The 17,793-nt window shown below is 34.6% G+C and overlaps 1 long non-coding RNA gene across 1 annotated transcript; it reads left to right on the forward strand.

The window, feature by feature from the left end:
* The first annotated feature begins 7,328 nt into the window (after positions 1-7,328).
* On the forward strand, positions 7,329-14,625 carry LOC124455737. The gene is made up of 3 exons (XR_006952010.1): positions 7,329-7,339; positions 13,956-13,959; positions 14,192-14,625. It is a non-coding gene; the product is annotated as an uncharacterized LOC124455737 (long non-coding RNA).
* Positions 14,626-17,793: the final 3,168 nt, after the last annotated feature.

A 17,793-nucleotide genomic window follows, 5' to 3' on the forward strand; every position in this document is an offset into this window, starting at 1 on the left:
GACTATAAAGATAGCTGAAAGATCTGCCAATCTCATTTAAAATAGGCATGCTTGTTATAGGGATATGTAAAGAGTTGAAACAACCATTAATTTTACATTAAAAAACGGTTTATGTGCACAAAAGTGTAAATCGCTAATGTGTGAGCCACAATTGCCTTTTATGACTGTTTATCAATATATATCTTCCTCTGAGTATAATAAGCAACCATATTGCCGTGTGTTCTTCTGAACTCAAAAAATAAAGATCTGCCTATCTCGTTTTATTATAGGCATGATTGTTATACGGATATGTAAAGAGTTGAAACAACCATTAATTTTACATAAAAAAACGGTTTCTGCGCACAAAAGTGTAAATCGCTGAAGTGTGAGCCATAATTGCCTTTTAATACTGTTTGTCAAGATACAATATCTTCCTTTGAGTATAATAGTCAACCATATTGCCGTGTGTTCTTCTGAAGTCAAATTATATTATAGGACTATAAAGATAGCTGAAAGACTTGCCTATTTCATTTTAATATAGGCATGCTTGTTATAGGGATATGTTAAGAGTTGAAACAACCATTAATTTTACATTAAAAACCATTTTGTTAATCTGTTTTCTGAAATTCTCTCAAATTAAAATATTTTTTTTGTTATTTCCTTAAAGTATTATATGTAGATATCTAAAACAAAAAGGTGAGGGGGAGAAGATCAAGATGCTAATGTAGCTGCGATGGCAAAAACGTTAACTATAACCTCATATTTTAAGGCCATTCATGATTGTGCTGGTAATGCAAGTAAAACCACAGGTAATATCTCTTCCAACGTGCCAAACTACAGCAACGTCGCTTCCACAATAGAACCAATTAGACAGTCCTGATAATGATCTTTAAGCTGCTGTTGATATCTTTTCCTAATACATCTTCTGAACGAGCACCATTGTAACGGATTGATGATCCTTCTATGGGAGAACAAGAACACAGTAGTCTTATTGATATAGTAAATATGAAACTACTGCATTGATAAAGGAACATTAAATTTAAAAAGGGATCAAACAATAGATACGAGGAAACCAAAAAAAAAATTATCGAACACAAGATTGTGAAGAACTGCAAAGATTCCTTCCAGTTCTTCACAAGCACCATGTAGATCTTGCAGACAAGATAAATGCTTATGACCAACTTGACCACAGAATAAGTTTTGTAATGACCTTAAACAGTGAAGGTTTTCAACAGAAGTGCAAAACTTTATCGAAGCATATCCAGATGATTTTCCGGTTGGGGAAGAGTGGTATTGGAAATGTTGAAATTTTCAGATTTCTTTGACAGCTGTATTCTTTGAGAGAATTTCAGCATAAAGATTAAGGATTAAAATAAGGCTCTTTTGGACAATGATTTCTGCACGAGTTGGACTTTGAAGGATTTGAGCAAATATAAGCGCTAAAGAACTAAAAACAGCTGAGAAAGTATGCGGTGTAGAACAGTTATGTGTTATTCTTAATTTATTAATTTACTTCGATTTGTTTGTTGGAATTATCATGTTTCTTACCTTTATGCTTGCAATATTATTTGCATATTTTCAATCAATCAGCATACACATGTTTGAAGATGTGAAGACATTCTTTTTTATCAAGCTAATCTATCAAAAATGTTTGGGAGTTTTGGATGATACAATCTTTGCAACAACTGCCTTATGAAATGTCAAAACTGCCGGCTCCAAAAGATAAAACATAAATTTTAATGAGCCTGTAAAATGTGAACTTGCTTCAAACATCGATTGTATGAATAAAGTTTTATATTTCTGCTAACAACAATGTTTGTTTTTTTGCAATATATCATTTCAATTTGAAATTCCCTATATCAATTTGTAAAACAACAGCATACACATTAGAAAACGTTTTCTTCAGTTACTTGCGTCCAAATTATACTTTGTTGTAGAAAAAATATTACCTAAAGTCATTAACTTAACGTATGTTTTTAATTAGTGCATAACTCTTAAAACGTCTGCCATTTTACAAACGGACATAATTACATTTAGTGATAACAAAGGCAAAGTTGATTAAAAGTATATTTTAGTGATAAACATTTAAGACAAAGCCACGCCATTTTTATTTTCAGTCTTAAAGGAAATTTTCGGAAAATGATTTCTTCGTCAGGAGGTAAAACTTACATAAAAATTCAAAGTTGTATCACTAAACTAAACAACTACAACGGTAAAGTATTATTATTGCCGTCTTATACTATATATATATATGTTTATTAGCTACAATGCTTCATATAATTAGCCTGTAGTTTGCCAGCTGTTGATACTTTGCTTTATAGACTTAAATGACAGTTTTACCCTAACTTACGCATAAATTGAATGTGTTTCTTTTTCGTCCATCATGTTTAAAAAATATCACGTTACTTCAGAGTACTAAGCAAAGAAATTGGACAGAATGTTAAAATCTATAAATACTGCGGTGCCCTTTTACTCAAGTATGCATAATTCTTCAGCTTGAAGAAAACAAAAAATTGAATAACTCTCACTTAAAGAAGAATTTAGAACAACACAAAGTGACAAAGATAAAATGGCCAGGGGTAAAAAAGAACATTGTCTGAAATTTGTAAAAATATTTTTACACCAACATTCAAATGCTTCAAAACATTGAATGTGTTAATAAAATCTCATATTTTTGCCAACAAAGGTTTCAATTTTGCTAGCAAAACAAAATGCTTTCAAAATCTCAAAAACAGCATCATACACATTGGAAACATTTTCCTGAGTGTAGTGTTATTAAACAATACTTTGTTAAACACAAAATATTACGTAAAAGTTATATATACTACCTATGCTTCTAAATATGGTAATGACTCTTATAACGTTTGTTTTTTTTCTAACGGATATAAATTAAGTTAAATTTAAACAACAACAAAGTTAATAAAAGTAAATATTGTGATACAAATTTAAAAGAAATCCAAGCCATGTTTCAATTTTGTTTTAATAAAAATGTACGATAAACGATTTTTTTAAATGGAACACAAACATAAATATACAAATTTGACGTTTTATCACTGAACCATGTTTATAGGCAACTTGCGCTTACATTACACTGCACTAATATGGCATATTATAATTATTGTTAAACTATCGGTCACTCTCATTGGCTACATTACTTCGTATAGTTAGCCCAGCTGTGTCGGCTGTTCCCGCTCATATTTTGACATTTTTAACTTAAATGAAAGCTTTAACCAAACGTATAGGCATAACATATGTAACACATTTTTCTTCTCATTCTTAAAGCTCAAAAATATAAAAATATACATCAACTACACACGTCAAGCTTCATATATACTTAATTGCAAGCAGATAAATATAATTTTTTAAGGGAAAACATTAAGAATCTTACAAAATGGTGTCTTTTTACCAAAGCATTCCTTATTTCTTTGAATTCAAACAAAACAAAAATTGCATAACACTCACTCAAATACAATATATTAAAAGACATTTAAAAAGCAGATAAACGCTGAGCTATAAAGTGTCTCGTTTCTAAAATTTGCTGAAAATAATTGGTTGCACAGACCGTCAAATCGCTTCTTGGTAAGCACAATATCATATTTTAAAAATACAAGCTTCATAAAGAAGATCAGACAAAGTATTGATTTGAAAATAAAAATTTTTGTGAAAAATGTATATAAACATGTATAATCTTTTGAAATATTTTTAATCTTCAATTAGAATTTACACATTATTGTCAACATAGAAAAGCAATGATAGTAAAAATATAACTACAGTATTTTAATAAGGCAATGGCGAAACTGAAAAGGATTTAAGGTAAACAATCATAATAGAGATGACATTTCCTTTGGATTTCATGTGAAATAATAAATATGAAATTTTACAAGTCATACATTAATGCATAATGAATTTATTCAAGTAAATATAGTCTTAACAATAATTTAAAACGTTTCGGTAAGAATAACACATAACTGTTCTACACCGCATATTTTTTCAGCTGTCTTTATTCATTAGCGCTTTTATTTGCTCAAGTCCTTGAAAAGAAAAACTACTCTTCCCATATGGTGACGCTGAGTTGTTAGCACACCCTACGTCATTTTAAACTAAAGTATCGATGATTTATCACTGTCGTATAAATAGACCCGAGCTGCACAATAAACGCAATTATCAACGCTCGACATATAAGTAGCTACATTGGCGCCTGGAAACACGAAGAACACGTTTCTCTTCTTTTGGTTGAAAATATGAAAGTAATTTCAAAAACTGTCACTCTTTTGCTTTTATTTTGTGTATTTTCGTCTTGCTGTGGCAAACCAAAGTGGTTATGGATGGATGATGAATTTGTGGAAGAAAAAAACATGTCCGAAATGGAAAAGAAAGAGCAAGACACTAAAGATCTTCTTCAGGCAAAAGGATGTATCTATTCAGACTCTCGTGCATGCAAGTACTGAAACTTACTCAAGTAAAACTACGACCAAAATAATTCTTAAATTATCTAATTTCTGTAGGAAAACTCATTAAAATAATATAATAAGATCGAAGTATTGACAAACTGTATTTGTGTGTTGATGGAGTTCCCGTACATATTATATGTCGTTTTATGTTTATAATAGCGTTTGCCTGAAACAGTTCCAGCAGTATTACTTTCCAACGTACTCTTGCCTTTTGCATCTATTTTAAAATGAGACACTTATTTACAGTCTAGATTATATGCGTGTTTTCAAGTTTTCGTTCATAGTTGTTCGATCAAAGCTTCATAAATGCAGTACATTAATGCCGTTGAGCACAAAGAATTTGTTTATATGTCTTGTGGCTGAAATGGTGGAACTATGAAATGGAATGGATGAAAATATTTTCTCAAACCATCTCAGACTCTCTTCTGATTCTCTAATTCTTTTCTGTGTGTTTTCGTCTTGATGGGCAAAACCAAAATTGTCGAGGGTCGATGATGAATTTGTAGAAGAAAAAAACAGAACCGATGAGAACCAGTAGCTACTGCGGATTGGTTGTATTTATGAAGTGGATAAGTAACCACGCAGGGCGCAATTCGATTGCCGAGTCTTAAAAGTTAAACACAAGTAAAGTCGGTGGATTCTTTTCATTTCGTAGGAAATATATTTTCAATAATACTTTAGACTATTCTGACTTTACCTTATTTTTGGTTGTAAGTTGGCATTTTTCGAAAATATGATTTGTATTACTTGAAAACTCTATGCGTGAAGCTATTTTTGACGCAATAACGAATGTAAACAAACTTTAAGATACTGCAATTATATGACAAATATAACTTGTATACATGTAATATGTGTCATGTTATTTAACTGGAAGGCTACTCTCTGCCAAAATTTGCTGCCAGCAATCAAACTAGTCCTAGTCTTTCCACGCGCAGCTAAAAAAGTTCATTTACGACAATGAGCACAATGATGTTTGTTAACAAGACATACATGTGTTTCCTGCGTGGGTCACACGATTCTTCACGAACTCTGAACTATATACTTCTGAACAACAACAAAGTACGAAGAAAACAGACGCATCTCGTAAGATCCGCACTACAACGGAAATTGGGAATAAGGTGGTTATTTAGTTGTGCTCGACTGATTTCATATGAAAGTGAAGATAAACTTCCTCAAATTAACTTCTAACATCTTTTTTCTCATTTTATGAACTACCAAACCGCCATTCACTATTGAGTAGAGTTTTTAAAAAATTAAGGGAATGTTTGAAAAGAAAAGCCAATTTTTTCAGTTATCAGTTCGACTAAAACATGTTGTCTCAAACAACAATAAATGGTAAGCCTAAGCGCTTTAGAGCTCAATGGCAAGCAAAATTCAGCAAAACTTTGAGCTCGTAGTATTCTTGTGGATTCTTTAAACTGGCTTATTATATGGAAAGTGCCAAGCGTCACTTTCAGCAAAATGGTGCGCTTTGATTAACTCATAAACATTTTTGGCGACAAACATTTCCCCGTAGCTAATTGATGGGCGTTCCAATCATTTGCAGTAACAGCGTAATCAAACTCGTGAAGAAAAATGAAAAAAAACAAAGAACCATATTCTTGACTTGAAATTTAGCCATGTTTGTGGTATGATACAAAAGAATATTTTGTCAGCGCTATTGTCGGCACCAGCCGTCGTGTGCGATGAAAACTTTTTGATAAATCTCAAGAGAATGGTTGCAAGTCAAAAAGACGATTGTGAGACGAAGGAAAACATTCGGAAAGTGTTTTAAATTATTCAGACAACACAATTTATGACAATGTATCTTTTTATTCATTTAGATACTCATAGTAATTTGAACAGCCATTTGTGCCATCCAGTACATTTATTGACATATTTTTCGTATTTTCGTTCTTGTTTAAAAGTCTTTTGTAGATCTATGTAATGTGACTGGTTGGCTTCCTTTGATGTTGTCGAATGAAACAGAGCAAGTTTTATTTCCATACGATTATTTAGATTGATGGATTCAACAGTCGGAGACTAACTTTATATATGTTCACACAAGCCGTTTTAGGACGCAACAAAATCGGATCCTGTGAATGGGCCTTAATCAACGTGCCACACGCAATGCACTGCTGACTTTATATGGAGTAAGTGCAAACAAAGGCACGCGTTATGAAAGCCAAAGGTTGATTTCCGGCAAAATATCTTCCGTGCTTTAAATCTTATTTCATTTCATATTTCAAAATAATTTTAAAGGTAAATTCATTAAAAATTCGAATTAAAACAATTTTTTGATAAGATGTTTTTATCTCCAGCATATTGTCTATTGAGTATGATACTTTGTTCACTCAACCAATAAATCAATTGCATGTTTACATGCGTAGAAACAGACAACATTATACAACTGTAGGTTTGTTTCCACTATTTCTTTTACAACATTTTTTAATTCTTGATACTTATTGCTGGATATTTGTCAAAAACAAAGTCTAGTCTAGTAGCCTTGCATTGCTCTGCAAGCTTTACCAAATAATCAAATATTTGATCTGCAAATTCACCAAATGTTCTCTAATTTCGTTATGCAGCTTTCAATACTGCCATTGCATCAACCATTAGTGCATTATTATCACCAATGTTTGCAATATCTACAGTTGGAATGTTGCCTGCTTCCTCTAAGATGTGCAACATCTTGGCTTTCGTTGTCTTCACAAGTCCCCCTGTCAGATAAGCGATTAAAAATGGAAGTCACTTAGACTGTAACATAAAAACTCCTTTAGATTAATCTCACGACATTTCGAAATCACCAGAAATTGGACAAAAAGATTCCTATTTATCTTAACAATGCTTTGACGGCTCATGCCGTTTCGTTACCGTCACTTTGTTGATCGTGACTAAATCACCACACGAGTACATACAAGTACATAGGAGTACATACAAGTACATACGAGTGACATACGAGTACATACGAGTGACATACGACTACATACTGGGCACAAGTATATATATATATATATATATATATTGATAAGAAGAAGAAAATACACTAAAACTACAATTCCATCCTACAGGGATGAAATTGTAGTTTTTGTATTTTCTTCTTCTTATCAATATTTACGCCTGCTCTCAGGCATCGAGCACTGTTTTATACGGAAAATCATAAATTATAAACTTCCTATATATATATATATATATATACATATACGCTCACTGCGCTTGCGCAAGTATATATATATATATATATATATATATATATATATATATATATATATATATATATACATTACGCTCACTGCGCTTGCGCAGTTTGAGCGCTCTCGGATTGCGTAGAGAGTCTCATAAAGAGACGTTCACCGCATTCGCTCTATGCATTGCTCACCTATATAGGTTTGAGCGCTCTGGTGACTCTACACTACAATCCATACAATGAGTAACCGTACGTCCTGTGTCCCAAGTGCAGGAGTCAGCATTTTACTATGGTGATAGCCGGGAGGGCACATTGTTATACACTTTGTATATTACGCTCACTGCGCTTGCGCAGTTTGAGCGCTCTCGGATTGCGTAGAGAGTCTCATAAAGAGACGTTCACCGCATTCGCTCTATGCATTGCTCACCTATATAGGTTTGAGCGCTCTGGTGACTCTACAATATACAATCCATACAATGTGTAACCGTACGTCCTGTGTCCCAAGTGCAGGAGTCACCATTTTACTATGGTGATAGCCGGGAGGGCACATTGTTATACACTTTGTATATATACATATATATATATAACCCTAAACCTAACCCTAACCTACCATATAAATTCGTACGTCAGTCGTATGTACTCGCATGTCAGTGGTATGTACTCATATGTCAGTCGTTGTACTAGTATGTACTCGCATTTACTCGTATGTACTCGTATGAACTCGTATGGTGCTTTAGTTACTATCCACTTTGTTAGACTCAAACAAAAAATTATGTATGCATAAAATGAAATCTTCATAAGGTAATTTCGTCTGCATTAGCTATTTGTTCGGCCTGGTTAATTTAACAACAGGCTAGTTTGTCCACGTTTGTTAAGCCTGTTTTCTACTAGCCAAGTATCGTATCGTAGCAAAACGTAACATGACGCATGCGTGCTTGTGCCAATTGACCATTAAATCATAAGCACGCATGCGCCATTTTACGTTACGATACATGGCAAGTAAAAAACAGGCTTTACAATCAAGTTTTAAGGTTAATATAACTCTATCATGTCGCTTTGATTTTACAATGGTCTTGCACGATGTATATGAGACAAAAACTAGTTTATGATGATGTTATTTTTAACTTGCTTTGCTTTTACTAATACCGTATAAATCCTAATTCTATCAAATTCCAGAGACACGGAGCTATACAGAGGCGGATTTAAACTTAGTCAACTAAGTCGGGCGACTAACGTATTAACGTGTCACTTTCAAAAAATTCCTTGGGTATTCCTTAAATTATAACACTTGAGTGCTTTAAAATTTCCGCAGGATTTGGGTCCATATACCGATTTTGATTGGTTTAAATTGATCAATTTGCGAGCATTCATTGGTTAGCGTATCGTGCAGGATCTGCAGGATCTATGTTCATTCTGTGATTCTGATTTGCCCAGACGAACCAGCTATATAGCTGTAATTGGTGGAGATTTCTTGCAGGATCTATACCAATTTAAAGCTTGTGATTGGTCAACTTTGTTAGTTTTTTGCAGGATATATCTATTTTTGGTATATGATGTTGCCGAATCTTCGGATTTGATTGGTTGTTGTAGCGAACTTAGTCGGAATATATTTGTCTGCTTCATTGCGCTTGAATATTTATCGATCGTCATGGCTAACTCTAGCAGTATTTTAGATCGGGTTCTTCTGACTTAAAAAAGTGATGATGTTGCTTTGCTTAAGACCTTTGAGGAATTATGTGGTATATATAATTTTCTCGTTTCTTAATGCCTGAAGAGCATTTTCCTTTAATTGGACGATCTTTGTATCGTGATGTAAATGCTGAGACAGTCTATTTGCCTCATCATGTGAAGGCCGACAATACGAAGCCATCGGTTGCTCTAAGGTAAAATTAGTTAAATTAAAATAAGTAGAAATGAATATAAGCCTAATTGCGTAGTTGTTATGACACGTTAAGACCAAAACTGCCGATTTGTTGTCATTTCATTGTTGTTGAAATGATCGCTTTTAACTCGCTTTGTTGACATTGCATAAATTGTTGCAGTCTTATAATAATCAAGAAATCTTTCGACTGCTGTTTTATTAGATCTGAACCATCTGGAAATTGCCTATACGGAGCAATTATAGAATACCCGTCCAATTTCTAAAGGCACCCTTTTAATTCTGCGGATACGTGGATACGCAGTGACGAGTTTAAAGAACGAGGCATAAGATAAGAGGACGAGTTTAAAGAACGAGGCATAAGATAAGAGGACTATTACCTATATAAAGAAAGATAGTTGAAGCTATGTTTTTTAGTGGATACGCGGATACGCAGTGACGAGTTTAAAGAACGAGGCATAAGATAAGAAGACTAGTACCTATATAAAGAAAGTTAGTTGAATTTATGTTTTTTAGTGGATACGCGGATACGTGGATACGCAGTGATTTAAAGAACGAGGCATAAGATAAGAGGACTAGTACCTATATAAACAAAGTTAGTTGAAGCTATGTTTTTCAGTGGATACGCGGATACGTGGATACGCAGTGACGAGTTTAAAGAACGAGGCATAAGATAAGAGGACTAGTACCTATATAAAGAAAGTTAGTTGAAGCTATGTTTTAGTGGATACGCGGATACGTGGATACGCAGTGACGAGTTTAAAGAACGAGGCATAAGATAAGAGGACTAGTACCTATATAAAGAAAGTTAGTTGAAGCTATGTTTTTTAGTGGATACGCGGATACGTGGATACGCAGTGACGAGTTTAAAGAACGAGGCATAAGATAAGAGGACTAGTACCTATATAAAGAAAGATAGTTGACGCTATGTTTTTTAGTGGATACGCGGATACGTGGATACGCAGTGATTTAAAGAACGAGGCATAAGATAAGAGGACTAGTACCTATATAAAGAAAGTTAGTTGAAGCTATGTTTTAGTGGATACGCGGATACGTGGATACGCAGTGACGAGTTTAAAGAACGAGGCATAAGATAAGAGGACTAGTACCTATATAAAGAAAGATAGTTGAAGCTATGTTTATTAGTGGATACGCGGATACGTGGATACGCAGTGACGAGTTTAAAGAACGAGGCATAAGATAAGAGGACTAGTACCTATATAAAGAAAGTTAGTTGAAGCTATGTTTTTTAGTGGATACGCGGATACGTGGATACGCAGTGACGAGTTTAAAGAACGAGGCATAAGATAAGAGGCTAGTACCTATATAAAGAAAGTTAGTTGAAGCTATGTTTTTAGTGGATACGCGGATACGTGGATACGCAGTGACGAGTTTAAAGAACGATGCATAAGATAAGAGGACTAGTACCTATATAAAGAAAGTTAGTTGAAGCTATGTTTTTTAGTGGATACGCGGATACGTGGATACGCAGTGACGAGTTTAAAGAACGAGGCATAAGATAAGAGGACTAGTACCTATATAAAGAAAGTTAGTTGAAGCTATGTTTTTTAGTGGATACGCGGATACGTGGATACGCAGTGATTTAAAGAACGAGGCATAAGATAAGAGGACTAGTACCTATATAAACAAAGTTAGTTGAAGCTATGTTTTTTAGTGGATACGCGGATACGTGGATACGCAGTGACGAGTTTAAAGAACGATGCATAAGATAAGAGGACTAGTACCTATATAAAGAAAGTTAGTTGAAGCTATGTTTATTAGTGGATACGCGGATACGTGGATACGCAGTGACGAGTTTAAAGAACGAGGCATAAGATAAGAGGACTATTACCTATATAAAGAAAGATAGTTGAAGCTATGTTTTTTAGTGGATACGTGGATACGCAGTGACGAGTTTAAAGAACGAGGCATAAGAACGAGGCATTTCTTTCGCATTACAGAACGAGGCATTAAAGAACGAGGCATTTCTTTCGGTTATGAAGGAATATTGTAGAAAGCATTCCCGTCAATTAATCTTGAAAGCTGGAGTCTTTTTTCAACAATTTGGTGGTATGAACTGTGGATAGTATAATTTTCGAAACGTGTGAAGGGAATATCACCCCACTCCATTCTTCTGTACAACAAGAATAGCGATAGGCAATGTAATAATAAATGCGCTTTCAAAAACTCTCCAAATTTAAAATTTCATCAAAGAATTTTGTTGTTTTTCGATACCATTGGATAGTTAGTGTATCATAGGAATTTTGCAATGTGTGAGGCGATGTTTTGAATAACTTTAACAGGTAGTTGAATAATGACTCATTTAAGGAAGTTATGTAATAGGAGCGTCATATAATTTGTAATATGATTGTTGCCTACAAATGCTAGCAAAGGAAATAGCCAGCAATAAGCAGATTAATACCATGAAATACGCAAAATGTATGGCGCTGAGGAAAAGAAAAATGTTGGGATTCAAGTAGCGGCAAGGAAGGGAAAAGCAAAAGAAATTCAAACAGATTTATCATTGCTACAATGCGAAAGTGTTGCAACGCAATGCGGCGAATGGATAGGAAGTTATCAACGAAAAGCAAACCAAGGAAATGTTTATTGGACATACGACAAGCTTAAAGACGGCGTACTTACCAGTAGAAATTGTGTGATAAGTTGGCTAATGGAAAGGAAGTTGATCGCTAGTAATCGGCTATGCCCTCGTTGTGATAGCGTTATGAAATTGGTCGAGTGTGATGATAGGTCGGACGGTTGTAAATGGGAATGTAGAAAGCAAATAGGAGGTAAGCGACATAAGATTGAGTTATCTGTTCGGAAAGGTAGTTGGTTTGAGGGCAGTAATTTAACGTTGGAAGAAGTTTCAAGTTGACATATTGGTGGTGTAGAGATGTTAAACAGGAAACAATGAGATTTGAGGTAGATGTTAGTGGAAATACAGTAGTTGATTGGGACCGTTTTTGTAGGGAAATTTGCGAGTTGAACTATTTTGAATGCAGAGAAAAAATTGGTGGTCCAGGTGTAAGGGTGCAAATTGATGAGAGCAAATTTGGGAAACGAAAATATCATAGAGGACATAGGGTAGAAGGACAATGGGTATTTGGGGGTATAGAAGAGGGCAGTAGAAAGAGTTTTATGTTTGCAGTAGAAGACAGGAGTGAGAGAACGTTGTTGCCGATAATTGAAACAGTTATAGAAAAAGGCACGACAATAATATCGGACTGTTGGAAGGCTTATTTAAATGTAGAGAAACACGGTTACAAGCACTTGCAAGTGAACCATTCAGTGGAATTCGTGAACAAAAATGGAGATCACACAAATAAAATTGAAGGACATTGGCGCCAGGCCAAGGTAAAGTTGTATCTGGCATACGAAAATATATATTCTCGTCGTATCTGGCAGAGTTTCTGTGGAGATACGAAAATAAAGGCAAAGACTTATTCGAAGTTTTTTTGGAAGATGCTAAGAAGATATATGGGAACTTTGAATGAAAGAATAAAAGAATAAGATTGTAAGATGTAAATATACGTTAAAGTTGAAGCGATTAGAAATTCAGCAACATCAAGTCAATTTAAAGAAAATATATATATAAGTTTCCAGATGGCGTGTTGTATGTAAAGCCTGTTGAATAGCCATTTATATTCTTGCCCTGTATATATGGCTCTGCCTATGTTAAAAATTAAATATAAGATTTTGATGACTGCATATCCGCATATCCACTATAAATTGACTTCGCAGTGACGTTGAATTTTCTTGTATTTAATTATCACTGACCGCATAACCGTGTATGGACTACAAACCGCAGCCCGCACTGTTAACTGCTGACCGCGCATCCGCGTATCCATTAAAAATTGGATTTGTAGTAAGTGGACGGGTATTCTATAATCTAGCCGCCTATACAGCTCTGCTTCTCTGGCCTTGGTTGGAAGCAATGCTCTCATTCACACTTTGAGAGCTATGGTATCTATAGAGCTTTTTATATATGCAAATTATTATTGTTATCATCCAATATTCACTTCCACCTTAGAGAAGCATGGTGACAAGGTCTCTGTTAGTGCAAAAAATGTTTTGGCTATGTCCTGTTGTTTTGAAAGTGTGGATTCAGGTTTATCAGGGCTTGATCTTGTTAAAATGGAAGCTCTTTGCAACTGTAGAGATAAAATTTGTTTTTTGTGTATACTTGCTCTCTCCTCAGTTACTAATAGAATCATTTCTTTGATGTATCCTGATTGTGGAGAAGTTTCTTTTAAGTTGTTGTTCAACCAAATTATTTCACCTCCTCTTCCTTTACCAACACCACCTACTCAGTATAACTATTTATACCTCTTGTTTTGTTCTACAACTCTATTGACTTCTAGTAAAGTCTTTAAGCCAAATCACTTTGCACCTCTTATTTTCAAACCTATCAGTAAAACTAAAAGAAAGGCTTCTGCTTTGTTAGAAAAAGCTAACAAGAAAATTCCTCATGTGAAAGGAGAGTCTTCTACTGTTAACATTTCTAATTTTTTCAACCAGTTTCAACCCCAGCAAGTAATAAGGCTAAACAATTTATTTTGCCCAAATTATTTAGTACTACACAAACACAATCAACACAAAAGGTGCCTGCCATCACTAGTCTTGGTTTAATACATAACCCAAAACAAGAACTTTTGCAATCATTTTCATTAGATTTTTCACAGCAATATCCAAATGATGTGAGATATTTTAGAGAAAAGCTAGAAATATGAATGATTCTCAAAAGCTCTAGCTCATTCACAATGTTTTTAAACCGAATAGATCCTACCCATTTCCTAAATCAGCTGATGGTCGATCTTTTCTTTATTCGTGGCTGGAAGATTATTCTTGGTTGTGTTACTCCCTTCTTTGGATGGTGCTTTTTGTCTGCCTTGTGTTTTGTTTGGTGATCAGTTTCCGAATAAAAATACAAAAATTAAAAAACTTTTTAGTGAACCAATGACATATTGGCCTGATGCTAAAGCTTGCTTCAAACGCCATATTGGTTTGAGTTCTAAGGCTCTCACCAGAGCAGGTTTGCACGAAAGCACACATAATAAATATTTGTCATTAGTTGGTCAGGCATCAGGAGAAGGACTGCAGATTGAGGTGTTGATTGATGAGCACAAACAGCAAGTCATCAGGCAAAATAGGGAAAACTTGTATCAATAATTGATACTATTAAACTTTGTGGTAGACTTGGGTTAGCATTAAGAGGGCACCGTGATGATTCTTCATATCATCCGGAGGTTGGTTCTTACTCAAAAGGTGGTGTTGGTAACTATGTTGAATTGTTAAATTTTCGTGTTCGGGCTGGTGACACAGTTTTAGCTGATCATTTGAAAAACTGTCCAAAGAATGCTTCTTATATTTCAAAGACTACTCAAAATGATCTAATTGCTGCTTGTGGACAGGTTATCACTGAAAAAATAACTAGTGAAATAAAAATAAATAAATTTTTTAGTATAATTGCTGATGAAGCAGCAGATTCTGCAAACAAAGAGCAGCTTTCTCTGTGATTCGTTTTGTAGATAGCAATAGGAATGTTAGAGAAGATTTTGTGAGGTTTTGCACTGCAAATGGGGTTTATCAGGGAAAGTCTTGAGAAATTAATTCACAGTGCATTAACAGAACTAAAATTAAGCATTGAGGATTGCAGAGGTCAGGGATATGATGGAGCTGGGGCTGTTGCAGGGCATATCAATGGTCTTTCTGCACGCATTCTTCGTTTGAATTCTAAAGCAATCTACACCCACTGTTACAGCCATAGGTTAAATCTTGCAATATGTAATTCATGTTCTGTCCCTTTGTCAGAAATGTTTTAGTCAAATTAAAGAACTTTCTTACTTTTTCAATCTCTCTGATGGACGGCAAATGTTACTTTCAAAAGCAGTTGAAGACTATTGCCCACATTCAGGTAAATCAAAGTTAAAGGATGTTTGTCGAACTCGATGGATTGAGCGAATAGATGGTCTAGATATATTTCAAGAATTATTCCTTCCAATTTTTCATACTTTAACTGAAATGAGCCATAATGCTGGTCATGTGTGTAATCCAGAAACATCTTCTAAAGCTTCTTCTTTCCTAGCATTGATTTCCACCTTCAGATTTATTGTTAGCCTTGTCATTAGTAGAAATATTTTAGATTTAACACTTCCTGTTACTCAGTTATTACAAGCTAAAACCTGTGATGTTATGGATGGAATGCATTTAATTGAGTCATTAAAAAACTTGGGAATTTTATTGAGGAATGATGTTGATTTATATCATGGTAAATGGTATAGTGAAGCAGTTTCTTTAGCTAAAACGTAGATGTCGATGAAAAATGCCCAGAACAGCTGGCAGACAAGTTCACAATGAGAATCACCCATCTTCTAGCGCTTCAGATTATTACAAAAGGCTCTCACTATTCCTTTTCTAGACCACTTAAACTCTGATCTTCAGGCAAGATTTGATTTTAGTCAAATCAACGTTTATAACGGCTTTAGCGTTGTTCCATCAAAATGATTTCGCTAATTAACAGTCTTCCACCAAACAAAAAGAATTGGAAAGAGAATTTTCGTTTGTTTTCAGATTTTTACAAAGATGATCTTCCTAATCCCTTAGGATTAGATGCTGAATTGGAATTATGGGAAAAGTTTTGGACAACATATGAGGGATCATTACCGGACAGTGCAGCTTCCACACTTAAAGCTTTAGGGTTTGAAGGTTTTGAGAATATTAAGGCATGTCTACGGTTACTAGCCACTCTTCCAGTTACTTCTTGTGAGTGCGAACGCTCTATTTCAGCACTTCGCATGCTTAAAACTTACAACAGAAGTACGATGGTTGAAGAACGCTTAAATGGACTTGCACTAATGCGAATACATCAGGAAATAGAGCCTACTGTTGATGAGGTGATCAATAAATTTGCGTATGGAAACCGGCGATTAGAACTGAAATTGTAAAATTTGACTCTTTAGGCTTGGTCATTATAGTTTTGACGAGAAGGAAAGAAAGAGCTTCTAATTTTTTGTATAGTCATGATATCTCATAAATCTTAGTGACAAACGTGTCACTTTGCCTTAATTTTGTATATTAAATAATTTCACTATGGGTAATCCTCTGAGCCTGCGTGAAACCATTTTGAAATTATTTGTATGATGTGTTGCATCATTTTAATATGTCTATTCAAGTTTGAATTAGGAATATTGGATGTAGTATTTCATCTCTTTCTCGTAGCACTTTTTAAAAGAACATTGAAAACGTCAATTTATGTGTGTCATACACAGCACAATTGCTTTTGTATCTCTGTGAAAATGGTACAAATATACAACATCTTCTGTCACTAGACTTTTAAAATGACCACCACTAAGGTTGTCGAAACGTCAGTCAACATCAACACCAACAGTCCTTCTAAGGACTATACTAACCCTGGCGATCTACATCTTAAAATATATATGATGCGCGTTTTGATGAAGTTACCTAACATACAAGAAATATTCACCTTTGTAAGGTCTTAATTAATGCATATGCGTTTTGATCTGGGAATAACAACAACTTTGTCTAATTGTGATACTTGTGAAGGAACAATTGACCTTATGAAAGACCAAATATTTAACTTCATCATTAACAGGGTTACTGACATTTGGAGTCATGCTCTCAAAGGAATTAATAAGTTAACTGTGTCACAGGTCAATAGCATATCTTTTCCTAAACAATACCTTTTTATAAAAGAAATCAGTTTGAGCTTGGAGTATCGTCAAAATTTATGGAAATTGAATGTTTAGGTCAGCGTTTCGACGTTTTCTTTAGCGGTGGTTTGTGTTACTTTTCTGTTTAGCTCGGCAAAATAACCATTAGATTCAGATTATGTGTGTGCATATTCTTGGGGCGAGGTTAAAGGATTAGAATGACAGGGATGATGTAGAAAACTGAGCAATTTTACATCTTTGAAATGTCCCACATTGTCGCTTTTCTAATCAAACTCCTGTTGCTTTGTTGCAAAGGTGTGAAAGGCGAGTATCTGGCGCCTTAAAACCAGACTGCTCTCTTTTGTTTAAGGCTTCATTACGTTGAGGCTGTCCATGTCGGAATTGCATTTTCACTTGGTGAGGGTGCCATTTCCTAGGCATGCTGATGAGCTCTGATATAGGGTGAAACAGTCCTTATAATTCATCATATTAACAATGTTGCGTTAGCACAATTTTTAGCTAATGCGACCACGCCCATTTATTAAAATTTTGTTCGACCACGCCCTTCCGACTAAGGAATTAAAAATCCTGGATCCGCCCCTGCTATAAAGTACAATGCTGTGTATGCTAATTAAATTGTTATGC

Source organism: Xenia sp. Carnegie-2017, unplaced genomic scaffold (assembly GCF_021976095.1).
Source record: "Xenia sp. Carnegie-2017 unplaced genomic scaffold, XeniaSp_v1 HiC_scaffold_4, whole genome shotgun sequence".
NCBI classification, from domain to species: domain Eukaryota; kingdom Metazoa; phylum Cnidaria; class Anthozoa; order Malacalcyonacea; family Xeniidae; genus Xenia; species Xenia sp. Carnegie-2017.